The sequence below is a fragment of the Lagopus leucura genome, unplaced genomic scaffold, assembly GCF_019238085.1.
Source record: "Lagopus leucura isolate 7727_CA_CO unplaced genomic scaffold, USGS_WTPT01 Super-Scaffold_100001, whole genome shotgun sequence".
Classification (NCBI taxonomy): domain Eukaryota; kingdom Metazoa; phylum Chordata; class Aves; order Galliformes; family Phasianidae; genus Lagopus; species Lagopus leucura.
Genome location: NW_024962262.1, coordinates 9,122,228 through 9,135,364, shown reverse-complemented (window position 1 = coordinate 9,135,364; position 13,137 = coordinate 9,122,228). Strand labels below are relative to the sequence as shown.

General features: G+C 41.7%; 1 protein-coding gene across 1 annotated transcript in view; it reads left to right on the top strand.

Moving 5' to 3' along the window:
- Positions 1–5,224: 5,224 nt before the first annotated feature.
- The window catches only part of TRPC4 (transient receptor potential cation channel subfamily C member 4), a 143,691-nt gene continuing 135,778 nt past the window's right edge, over positions 5,225–13,137 (top strand). Inside the window, exon 1 of the mRNA XM_042868153.1 lies at positions 5,225–5,710. The gene's annotated coding sequence lies outside the window, so the exon portion shown is untranslated. The remainder of the gene's footprint in view (positions 5,711–13,137) is intronic.

Here is a 13,137-nt window from a genome sequence, read left to right as displayed (position 1 = left end):
CTTTGGTGCCTTTCAATAGAGTACTTAGACTAGTTATCACATCCAGAAATCAAAGTTTATATTCAAAGCTGAACTTCTCACTAAGCTTTCTTAACGGTATGGAATAGACTTCCAATGACTCTAAAGGGAGTGGAAGATGCTCAGCACTTCAAATGTGCATGCTTCAATTCAGATGTCTCTGATCTGGAGCTGAGTTCCAATCAAACACTGCCTTTGATCCACTAGACCTGTGTTTTCCTAAAGAACTCTGTGCTAAAAGATTTCAAAAATGCAACATCTGGGTATTCTGAAAGAATGTAAGCACTTATTGGGAAACACAGACATATGAAAATAATCACAGAGGTCAAAACTAACTTTGAAAATCATCAAAAAAATGTAAAAGAAAGAAGTAAACATCAGTGTGTCAACTTCCAAACTCTAATACCATGATAATAAGCTAAAATTATTCCAAAACTCAAGGTAGAAGAACAAAGGAGAAAAGACTTGTAGCATGCTAGAAAAAATGATAAATGTGAATTCTGGATAACTGACAAATTCAGTTGTGTAAAAGAAGGTTAACTGATTGCTGTCCATTAAAAATATGAATTTTAAAATAGCAATAAAATGAGAAGTCTATGTAGAATTATACATGTCCTTAATGTAAGCTGCAAAAATAAAATTAAATAGCAGTTTACCTGTTAATAAAACTAAAATATGTGTTTCTCCCTATTGAAATATAAAAAACAAATATCCTCTCATCTTAATAACCTGGAAATCTAGAAATTCAGATGAAGAGCTCCACTTAAGTTTGGCCAAATATCAAACCTTTTTTTTTCCAGTGGTGTGCTTGTGTTTTGCCCTGCCTACATCAACCAAAGAACAAAAAAAAAAAAAAAAAAAAAAAAAAAAAAAAGTAGATGAAGATTCTAGATGTTTTGGCATAGAATAACAGCCTGAACCCAACAGTATCACAGCTGAGGTCAGAATTTGCCTGCTTTAAGGAGAGTAGAGTTCTTTACTCACATTCTCGGATCAGCCTCTCACTTTCTACATATTCCTCCCTTTATGTCTTCCTATCTCTTTCTCTCATGACCTTTTTCCCTGTGTTATACCTTCACAAGAAGATGTATATCCCAAAAGTCACCATCCCCGGAGGTTTTCAATAAGCAGGTGGATGTGGCACTGGCGGATGGATTAGTGGACATGGTTGTGATGGGTTAATAGTTTAACTGGGTTACCTCAGAGGTCTTTTCCAACTTTAATGATTCCATGATTTTATGAGTAAATATTCAATTGAGAAGAAAAGTTTTGCGATGTTATGTTTTTCTTCTCTTTTGCAATTTTTTTCACATTCTTCAATCATTAATTAAAAAGGATCTCTTTTTCTCAAGTCTGTAGTTTTGAAAACATTAGTTTTACTAATGGTATTTAAGTACATAAATGGTAATACACTGAGTTATGGGGAAGGAAAGACTGAAGAATAAGGAATGCCTGATGTGGGCTGGCAAGAACAGCTTACCACTTGCTAAAAGTTCTGGCTGGGAGAACTGCATGGCCTGTAACAATAGAACTAATGGAATTAACTTGTTACAGATTTCATAAATTAAAGTAATGCAGAGGGAAAAAAAATGATAATCTGCATTTTTTTTTAGCAACGCAGTCTCCAAAACAACTATTGAAAGAATATTCTAAACTAAAACATGACATAGTGTTGTACTTTGTGATTTCAAGTTAGATTATTTCTAATGAATAGTAGTAGATCACTAGAAGCATATTTGAAGTTATATGAAAACAATACAAACTTAAGGAAATCTTCCTCTATTATCCTAATTTTCTCATCTTAACTAATTGATTAGATTATTTCAAATACTTGTTATAAATTCTTTTCTATCACATGTAAATTTCCACCTTAGTGAAAATGTCATATGACTTTAAATATTCATGCTAGTGGTAAGAGAAGCTTTTGTAAATTGAAAAGAATGTTAGCATGAAAAGAATAGACGAATGTTACAGTATCTTTTACCTGGGTGGCCAGAATTTCTGCTGTGCTTTTCTCCTTGATGTAAAATAGCTTCAAATGAGCTAACTTAGCTTCACTGGTTCTGATAAAGTTACCATGCTTTACACCTGTTGTAAATGCTCTTACCTGTAGCCAATGACTGTACAAGGCTAAATTAATTAGAGCCTGCTAAATTTTCCATCTGTCTCTTAGTTTTCAATCTGTCTTTTTTTTTCTCTATGTAAATTTTTTTCATGAAATAAAATAAGAAATACTTTCTAGTAGCATTTGTACAATCTGCATAGTGAAGGGGAGCAGACCATCCTAGTTGCTATTTCGGGTATATAAATTTTAGCTGAACTGCAAATGGTCAGCTGCCAGGCTCTGAGGAGAGTGATGTGGCATAGGAGGAGAAATGGAGAAGGTCTCAAGGGAAACCTAATTTTCCCCAGGGAGGTGGTTGAGTCACCATCCCTGAATGTGTTTAAAAACCATTTGTATGTGGTGCTCAGGGGCATGATTTAGCCGAGGGTTATTAGTTTAGTTAGGGTAGTATGGTTAGGTTGTGGTTGGACTTGATGATCTTTAAGATCTTTTCCAACCTGAGCAATTCTATGTTTCTATGATTCTGTTCTAACTTGGTGTGACACTGTGAGTGAACTAAAGGAATTCCCAGTCATGCTATTACCATGTAACCTCTGCAACTGTGGAGTGTGTTACAGGTTCCACAGAATGTGTTATTTTCTCCCTGTGCCACTCTCTCCCTGCCACATCATCTACTGCTGAGAGACATTTGGCATCTCACTACATGCTGAGAATAAAATATATCAGCGTAAGTTCAGGAGAGCAGTGATTCTGACGCCACTGTCTTGAATCAGATATAAAATTCTATTTACTTTGTTTTCATCTGGGTAAGACCATGGAGATTTTATCTGAACATTAATTTAATTGGGAATTATGAGCACTGGCAAGACCACGGGAGACTGCTAATGGGTTATCATATGTAAAATGCCAGAAACTGTAAAGCGCATTGATAGCACCACATTGCATTCAACCCTGAAAAGAAGAAATGTCACAACGAAACACATAAAAAAACCATAGGAAATACTGTTAATTATAGAGGCATTTGCTTGTGATAAATTAAACATGATACACTCAAAATAGAACTTGACTTCTCAAGATCTATTAAGGAAACGTATGGGAAAAAAGCACTCTGCTCTTGGAAGTGAGCATCAAAAACCTCTGAAAGTAAATTTTGTCTACACTTCCAATCTGTAGTAGTGCGGCTTAATCTCACTGGTGCTGATAGCAGCTGATGAATTAATGCACAAGGTGTGCAAATACTCTAGTGCTATGTAGATGAGCTCTCACTAGCATCACCAATGCAATCCAATGGTCCGGCCTTTTCCACACTACACTGTAGGCTGTCTTTGCTTCTACAGGGTCCCACTATCTACCTAATTCTCTCATCCCTTTTTTGTGTGTATGTGGGGGTATGTGTGCGCATATATGTAGGCTGTTCCAAAGGTAATGCCTTCATTTCCATGGAAACTACAACAGGTACAAAGTGCACACTAACACTAATAGGTAGAGCAAATCCTCAGCTGCAGAACACTGTTTTTCAACACAGTCACCACGATGAGCTCTGCATTTCAGCAGCAGTGAACAAGAACCTGCATGCTGTGCTTGTAAAAAAATCTGTACCAGCAGCAGTGACCCACTGTTTCCCAGCTGCTGATGGTGTCATTGCTGGGAAAATGGTGTCATAGATCTTTCACTGAGCTCACATCCACTGTTTGGTCTCTAGAAATGTTCAGCGAGCATCAATGAATGTCTGCGGGTTCCATTTTTTCCAGATGGAGGAATTCAGTTCCACACCTTTTGCCTCAAATATACTTCCATGTCAGACACCATTGTATCAGACTGCCCCTCTGCTGCCATCTGTCGCACAGAAACAGAATGTAATGGGATATTGGTGGGAAGGTTCAACCTCTACTGCCATATCACCAACATCTGCCTCTGATGTCATGGGCCAACATAACAACATAGGAGACATTACTTTTGGAGTTGTCCCTTTACCTACATATGCTGCAATGCACATATGTGTACTGAATGAGTGATCATTACCCAGCGTAGCTGCTTTTGGCATTTGGTCTGTACCCAAGCTAGAAGGAGCTGATCTCAGGAGTGCAATTATCATCTCGGTGGCTGAGACAGACAGAGCCGCGTTACCTGTGCTGTACTGCTCACAGCACCTCACTGCTTTCTGAGTTGCTCCCTAGAGGACTGAGTTCTGCCGAAATCTTCACAGCAGCTCATTAGGGGCATGCCTCAAATCTGTACTGCAGCAGCATGCACAGTGATGCAGGAGCTGCAACTGTGAAAATCCCAGAGCAGAATGAACCTGGCATTTCTTTCTACTCAGCCTCTGCTGCACTTAATGCTTCTTTTTCTGGGCTGCCCGTGGAGGTCTGGGGCTGTATGCTGCCATCTGCGCCTGGCACTTTCTTCTCATTTACTGTAATGGCATGACCACACTTATGCTCCACACAAAGCTTTTCACACTTCAGCGCTCTCAAGTCTCCGCTAGAGATACGGGCAAAGCTCAGCACGAGGGGTACTCGTGCGTTTTGCATTTCGTACATCCCTCCTCCTGGCCCCGTCTCATCCCTCTGCTCTCCTCCTCCTTCCTGCATCCCCCCGCTGATCCGCAGAGGCGGCCGTTCACCGGGCACCGGGAGCACCCAGAGCACGGGGCTGGGGGGAGGGTGCGTGGTGACAGTCGCCGGGGTGGTCGCTGCGGGCACCGCCAAAGCCGAGACCCCGCGGCCTCTGCACGCAGTGAGCGGCAGATGCGTGCCTTGCTCTGTGTCAGCAGCGTGTCCAGGTCCTAGAAAGGGCTCAAATAAATAAACAGTAATAAATACATAGATTTCTTTTACTTATGTATTTATTTATTTATTTATTGGCTTTTCGGGGGCTTTCCCAGAGGCACGGCAGCGAACTTTCGCCGAAGCTACCGTCTCCTCTTCCGCGATCTCTCGGCGTTTCAGCTGTCCCCACCCGCACACCTCCATCGCTGGGTGGGCGCTGCGCCCCCCTCCATCCCCGGGGCACGCGGAGGGGCCGCAGTGTGCGGTGCGCCCGCAGGGGGGCGCTGCAGTGCGGCGGCGAAGGGCGCGGGGAGCGCGGCGGGGGCGGCGGCGGGAGGGGACGCGGTGGCAAAGCCGCCGCCGGGCTCGCGGGGAGCGCATCGCCGCGGGCGGCACGAGCCGGTGCGAGTGTCTCTCTGTGGTGATTTTCCCCTTTATCTCCGTGTCCTTTTCCTGCCTCGCAGCGCTGCGCTCGGGGGAGAAGCACCGCGTCGGAAGGAGCCGTTACTTTGGACGGGCAGCATGAGGCTCTCCCAGGGAAGGAGGAGAAGCCGCACTGAGCAGCCGGGGAAGGTCGTGGTTCGCATCTGTTGCTCCGAAGCCCGGCGGCAGGCGCGGTCCCCTGGGCTGGGAGTGATGGAGAGCCTCTAACCGGTGGGCTAGCGTCCGAGCGTCTGCACCGGGGGCAGACATGGAGAAAATAAAGCAAAAATGAGGAAAAGTGGCTGAGAGGGAGAGAAACAAAACAAACATTTCTCAGAGGGATTTAACTTACAAAAAGGGAGCTTCCCGGGGAAAATGTGACCCGCTGGAACTTCGGAAGGAAGATGCCGGCTGCCAACACACGCACCTAAACCAAGTAAGTTCCCCGTAACTTTGCTGTATTTTCCTTCTAAATCTTTGGTTCCCTTCTTGACCCTCTACAACAAAAAGTCTCCATGTCACTTCTGCGCCTACACGGGCAAGGGGCGACGTTGCGCACCACTTTGTTCCCAACCCGAGAATTAAGACAGTTTCTCCTTCCCGTGTCCGAACAGAACGTGGGATTTTTCCCCTCGCATCAGCAATCCCCGAAGCGTGACACCTGCGGGACAGCGGCGGCCGGGAGTGGTACCGCTCTGGGGCACAGCGCTCCGCACCCGCACCCACCGCACGGCCGCGGCGGGCGGTCCCGGAGCCCGAGGGGACGCGCTGTGATCCGTTGGGAAGGGTCGGGGTCCTGACGGAGAACTCCGGGAGGATGGGAAATGCGAGGCTGATGAAGGAGCTGCGCGGTGAAAGGGCGCTCGGAGAGGGTGGTGGGGTTCACCCGGTTGGCATCGGGAGGTGCTGGCCCTCAGGACGTAGGGCAGAGGCTGAGGTCCTGTTGGGAAGAAGCAGTTGATGCTCAGGAGCCTTACGTGCCGACCGCAGATTGCACTCTGCAAAAGGGAAGAACTGTGAAATTCTCTGCGGTTGGCAAAACCTGCAGTCTTGTTAATTGAATATATTTCCTTCTTTCTACAAGGAAATGTCATTTCTGCACTTTTGTTTTACTGCACTCAGTTGAGTGGTTTCCTGTTAGCATGGTAACCAGAATTGTATTTATTGAAGCATGCCCCAGAAGTGAGATGGCTCTTCCAATTCCGACACACCTTTTAGGTGGAAATAAATAAGATCACTTTCCACGCTCTGCCTTTCTTCTGTTTTCCAGAGAAAGGGTATTCCTCAAAAACAAACAGTGAAAAGCAGGGAGTTGGACTTGATCCCCAGTCCCTTCCAAGCCCTACAATTATGTGACTGTGAAATAGAGATTGCTCCTTGCTTTTGCTTAAGAAACACTTCTCTGTACAAGAATTCATGCATGGATGGATTTTCTACAGCGTGCAGAAAGCACAGAATGGGAAATAGTTTTTGTCCCATGCAATAAATTAGATGCTGGCCTTAGAGTATCTTTCTTTGAGCACAATCTACTTGAAATGTTAAGTTTGATTATACTGCAGTGACATAGCATGCATGTATCACTCTTTGTGTTCCTTCTACCAAAGCTGAGACTCTAATAGGTTAGCAAGGTTATCTGTGGGAATATGTACAATTTCTTTAATTTTACTATATTGACATGGGCAAGAATTTGACGTACAGAGAAGTCAGATGCACTGGACTGCTTTACAGCTGTCTTGGAATAGCTAATGACAGACTTAGAGGGGACCTGACAGTATGCCAGCTCACAGACAAGGCTCAGGAAGAATCCTTTAATATCAAAATGGGTGATAGTCTCATGACACTTGTTTTTCCTTTTACCTTACCCTCTGAAGGTACTGAAAAACCTCACTTTGCTTGCAAAAGGATGGGGCTTTTTACTATAGTTTTTGCTCTTTCTTTTTTTTCTGTTGTTCAGACTTTGGAACACATGAGACTGTATTTGGAAACAGCAAAACATAAACATGTCTGTTTTTAAATTTAACTTCAGCCACTTATTCTGACACTATATATAGTAGTCATTGCACTTAAAATAGCTTCAGAAAGAAATTCCATTTCTCTTTATCTTTCCTATATAGAGCCAAGTACTGCTTGTCAGTATTAAGTCAGCTGAGGTCATTCTAGATCAGGTACGATTCTGCCTATTTTTCAGTATTTTTGCTGCAAATATCATGTCCTGAGCCAAGTGGCTCTGGTTTGGATGAAGTGGGTTTGCATTTCTATATTGTGGACAGCCCATCAAATTTATATCAGAGGACTCATGTAGAAAAATCTATTAAGGAATCAAGGAATCAGCTCTCAGCGTTGTCTGTATGTGTATATTGCCTTAGGTGACAAACAGAAAGGAGCACGACTGCTCCCCCCGACACCTGAGACCTGTCTCCCTGCCAGTACACTGTTTAATCTGCCAAGTTTTTTTTTTTTTTCATGAGGATGATTCATTGGAGTGAGGAGTTAAAATCAACAGGGAAAATCTCGTATAGCATCTCTGCCTGCTCTGCTACGTTGGCCATTCTGGTAATCAGTGCTGAAAAGGACTGAATTCCTTCTGAAAATAAAGATTGAGTCAGCATGACTTGTCTTATGGAAAGACAACATAGAAGTGGGGAGAAAGGATCATTATAACCTATCTCAAGAAAAAGCAGGCAAAAATTTAGGAAGCACTGCTCTATTGAGACATTCCGTGGCTTCATGAGTGTCAGATCAGGTTCAGATTTCAGGTGTGCTGGGTTATAGTCTGGTGACTTTACTGAGCATAATATTGTTATTTCCTGAAAGCAGGTTGGAGATGAAGCTTTGCTGATAAATCAGTTTTACATCACTGCATTTTGTGTCATCAAACAAGATTCCAGAAACTATCTGCTGTAGAAGGTCTGCTTCTACCCTGGAAGGTGAAAGGCAGAGCCTGGCCCTTACTCTGAGCACAGCATTACACTAACACCAGCAATGGAGATGCCAGAATCCTCAGGTCCATTGACATTTGTTGCTGGAAAATTATTTCAACTGGTTAAATACAGATTAATTACTATGATTTGTACAGTGAAAACAGGGAAAGCCAACACAACTGAATCCTTTTTTTTTTTTTTTTTCCTTTTGTAACAGATTTTTATGCAAATGTCACTCCTAGGTGCATTAGCTCTCTGTCAAACAGAATCTGAAAAACAGTTGGAATAAGAGGTAATTGCTTTGCACAGTGAAGTTGACAAAGGAATTAATGGATTTTAATGTGCTGCACAGGAAAAAGAAAGTAACACCCATGTTAAAATAAATCATTCTCATTTTTTCTCAGGGCTGTTTTTTCTTTTTTTCTTTTTTTCCCCCTTTCTTTCTGTCTTTCTGCTTTCTTTCTTTCTTCTTCTGTTCTACGTTATCAAACTTATGTATCAGTTTGAATCATAAAATAACTCTTCCACTTCTCTCAATCATTTATTTCTAATTTAGGCAGTGACGGGTGAGAGATAAGAGCTGAAAAGAACTTTGGATTACAATTACCTTTTTTTGCAGCTAAACTATTTTTCAGCAACCATGGGCTGAGGGAGGACAGGAGAACTCCTTCAGTTTGGTGAATTTAATGTATCACAGGGAGTTTGAACCAGTCAGATTTATCCCTTGCAGTCTAGGACAACTTCTGCAATACCTTGGTCACTGAGCCTGTGCTGGATACACCACCTGAAGAGCTTCTCTCACACACATGTGTGTCAGGGGAACCATTTGAGTGTGATGGTAGTAATATTATCTGGCATATTATGTAATGAATAGAAAGAGGAACAACAAATGGAGAAAAAGATTTTCCCCTGGAATTTTCTGAAATATATACATTATGGGTTATTCCAGGGGTACTTTTCCACATACTATGAAAAGCTACTGAGGACTAGCAGCCCTCCCCACCCCAAGAAGGCAGAGACCCCAATCCCACCTCTTGTGAATGGGTTGTCAATGAAGTAGCCAAGCCCTGTGATCTCAGCACGTTCGTTTTTCATGAGTATTTTCCTGATACACAAGTTATTTTCATTTTCTATTTTTTTTAAGCAATTCCTTCTAACACCAGTGTTAAGAACCAGAAATACATTCTTCTTGCTGTCTTTCATGCTTAAAATGAGAATGGAAAAGCAGATGCCGTGGGCTCTTGCTCCTCCTGTCCTTTTGCCAGCTGGCCATGTGAGGTACAGTTCAGTTGGCCATGCAGAAGTGCATCCTGTCCTTTTAGTTGACTTAAGGTACATTCTGTGGCTGCCTCTCACTCTAGGACACAAGCCTCCTATAGGTCATGTATCATACAGCGACTGGTGTCCAAACTGACATGGAATACCTCTGTGTTGGCTGTTGAACTGACCCTGTAGTCTCTTTTTTCTTCTCCTGGAGAAAGAGAAGCAGAAGCTAAGAGCGACCAATCTCTCTATTTCATCTTCTCCTTTGGAACAAAACCATCATCCTCCACAAGTGCAATCTCTCTTTGGTTGTTGTGTAGCAGGACCTGAGGCAAGGAGCCTGCCTTCTTAAGATGTGTTTGTTGAATCCCAGCTGAGCTGCGGTAGTAGGGCGTGAAGATTCCAAAAATCAAACTAAAACACAGGTTAAAAATACTTGCACACACATACACTTGCACTTGCCCAAACTTCTGTGCTACTTTTGAAACAACTCCCATAGAGCATGAACTCACAACTGTGTGCTGGATGTGTGCTTCTGGAAAGTTGCCAACTACCCCCTCTGCAACCCAGTTTACTTAGAGAAGGATTCTTCTAAACACTGTCATCTGCTAACTGTCAGTGCTTACCTAAAACGTTTGTTTCTTTTTGATTTTTGATGTCCATCACAAAGAGGTAGCAGCTGTCAGAGAGCTGATGATGCTCTCTGTGATGGCCAAGTAACAGGGGTGATTACTAACCCAGGCCCTAAAGCATGAGAGGAGCATCAACACAATTCTGAATCTAATCCATAATGTATAGTAGCGGGAAGCTTGCCTGGGCTCTCCTTACAAGAGGCAGGCATTCTGCCAGTAAGGACCTTCCTATGGTAGATTCTGCATTGCATCAACTGGGAATTCAATTTGCTTACTTTAACCATCATTTAATCAAGATACCTACTTAAACCACAGGAAGTTAGCAGTCCTAGGAAAATCAATGCAGCCCTGAGTTCATTAGATTAATGGACAGGCTTTTGCCTTTGTTCCTTCTGGGTAGCCATAAATCTGGAGAAGAATACTAGAGGATACTCTTTTGAAGATTAAATCTGTAGTATTCTGTAGCATACAGATTGTCTTCAGCAGACTAGCAGTGCGGTGTCAGAACTAAATGTACTAGACGAAGAAGAAAGAGCAACACCAAATTTATTCCCAAGGAAACTTTCTTTGTTTTCTGAATTTAAACATTACACTTACATAAAATAATGAAATGCTTTAATTTTAGTTTTTGCATTTTAAAAAGCAGAACAGATCATTTACTTTCTGCAGGTAGGAACAGACGATAGGGATGCAGCAGAGGATACAAGGTCATATTGAGCCTGATTTAAGTCTTCCCCTGATAAATTTGTATATAATGATCCATGTAAAAAATGTCTTTACTGACAAATCCTGAATAGTTCTAAAAAGGGATTTTTGCACAAAAAGTCAGATTCTTTTCAGCTAGACACCACAGATTTGGTTGCCAGCTGCAAACCAAGTACCTATGCTCTGCATATACTGTCTGGAGACGTAGATAAACTTCCAGTGGACAAGCTAAACTATGCAATTCATACACCTGTAGAGTAGGCGGAATTGCTCTCTGCAGGTATTTATTGTTGCTGATGTTGGATTTTACACATCTAAATGTGGATGAGATTAATTTTATCCCAGTGATGTCAAAAGAAAATAAAATGCATATTCAGAGTGGCCAGAAAATAGGTGTCTTCTTTCTTCTGAATATCTCAAGGTACTACTGACCTTCATGGTATGGACGCAGAGATCATAACAATAACTATATGACTACACCACGCTAAATTATTTCAAATATCATGTTGTGTGTTCTCAGAATTTTAAAGAATTTCTTGGGTTGGGTAGCTGAAAAAAATCTTGTGGCTGTGCCAAGGAAAACAGGAGTGTCAACTGGACCATTTTAAAAGAACACACAGTTCTGGGTGCTCACAGCCTACCTCCTGCTAGTGCAAGATGTCTCTCTCGTGCAGAACACATCCTGCTTCTTTGGAGCAAAGCAAAGCAAGGACAGATTCTTCCCAAATGCTTTCAACATTGCTATTTCTACAGTGCATCTTGGTGTAATGGATACATAATTACAATGAAAATCATCTGTCAGCAATGACATCATTGTTTTAATCTCTGTTCATGTGGAAATGCTTGTTATTAGCAAAACACTTCAAAATAAATCCTCCTGCTATGTTTCAGCACTGCCTGCTGCATAAACCCTGCTTATTTTCCTCTGGAAAACAACTAAAATACCCCATTTGTGTTTTGCATATACTGACAGCATCTGATTGTGGACTGGGAGAGATGTTTCCCTTTCCTTTTTGATGGTAATCACTTGAAGTGATTAGACCTGCAGTAAATCTCTTGAACCTGTTTGTGCTGGTATGGTGAGTTTATTTTTCAAACTTGTTTGGTTTTATAGCACAGAAGTACCTGCAAAGCCCACTGCTACCACCTTCAAAAGCACACAGTTTCCCTGTAGATCTATTATCTAGTGGATCCCTGGAGATGTTCAAGAGATGTGTAGATGTGACACTGAGAGATGTGGTTAGTGGGTGCAGTGGTGATGGGCTGGTGGTTGTAGTGGATGATCTCAGTGGTCTTTTCTAACCTTAATGATTCTATGGTTCTATGCAAACCAAGCTGTCTGCAGAATAGTTCCCTACTTTGTCCTATGAATCTTAGTTATAGAATTGCCTTTCAAGAGCCATTAACTTCTTCTTTTTGGATTTATTTAGACACTTCAACACTAAGCATGCTAGACTTTATAGCCTGTAGAAGGAACCTAGTAACTTTTTAAGGTGATTCATGTGACCTGTCTTGAAGGAGATTAATTGCTCTGTGCAGGAGGTGCATTTCTTCCCATTAGTAATAAAGGAGGATTAGGATGACAAACTGACCTTGTATGTCTTTTCTGGATTCTTAGAACTGCAGATACTAATCTCATCTTTATTCTTAAAATATTCTTGATCAGAGTACCTCCTAGTTACACATTTAATAAGGCTTCATAATAATAATACAAAGAATATGCTGTACTAATTTTTTAAAACCAACCAGGAAGCTAGCCCAAGGCACTGATGTCACTTGTTGAAAACTGATGATATAGGTAAGTATACGTACTTAGTCCTGAACTAAAACTACAAAACAAAAATGGAAACATCAGTTCTCATTTCAAAGTAGTCACATGAAATAAAGGACAATGAAGACTACCAGAGACATTAACACATTCATGCTCATATATTCCATGATATTCCCATTGTCAGTAACATAATAGACATCTTTTCGGGCTTGATTTCCTTCTGCAAACATAGGTAAGACAATTATACTGGGGCAAAACAACATTTTAGTTATTTTCCTCTAGTGTTATCTTGACTAATTGATTCTTTATGGTTATTTTAACACTTTCCTTTAACCTTTTTCTTAAAGCCTGCAATAAAAAATTACTTGAAACAATCAACAGCTCAAAACGGCTAAGCTTTATGGTCAGCACATAATGGACTTTGTTTTGAAAAAATAAATGCAGCCTGTGTTTTCCAATAAAGCCTGGTTTCAAGAAAGTGTTTAAACATAAAGAAGTCTGTCTACCGTGTGTTCTGCTGTCAGCAGAACTTCATGGGGTGCTTCTTGTTAAAAATTCACTTAACGCCTTT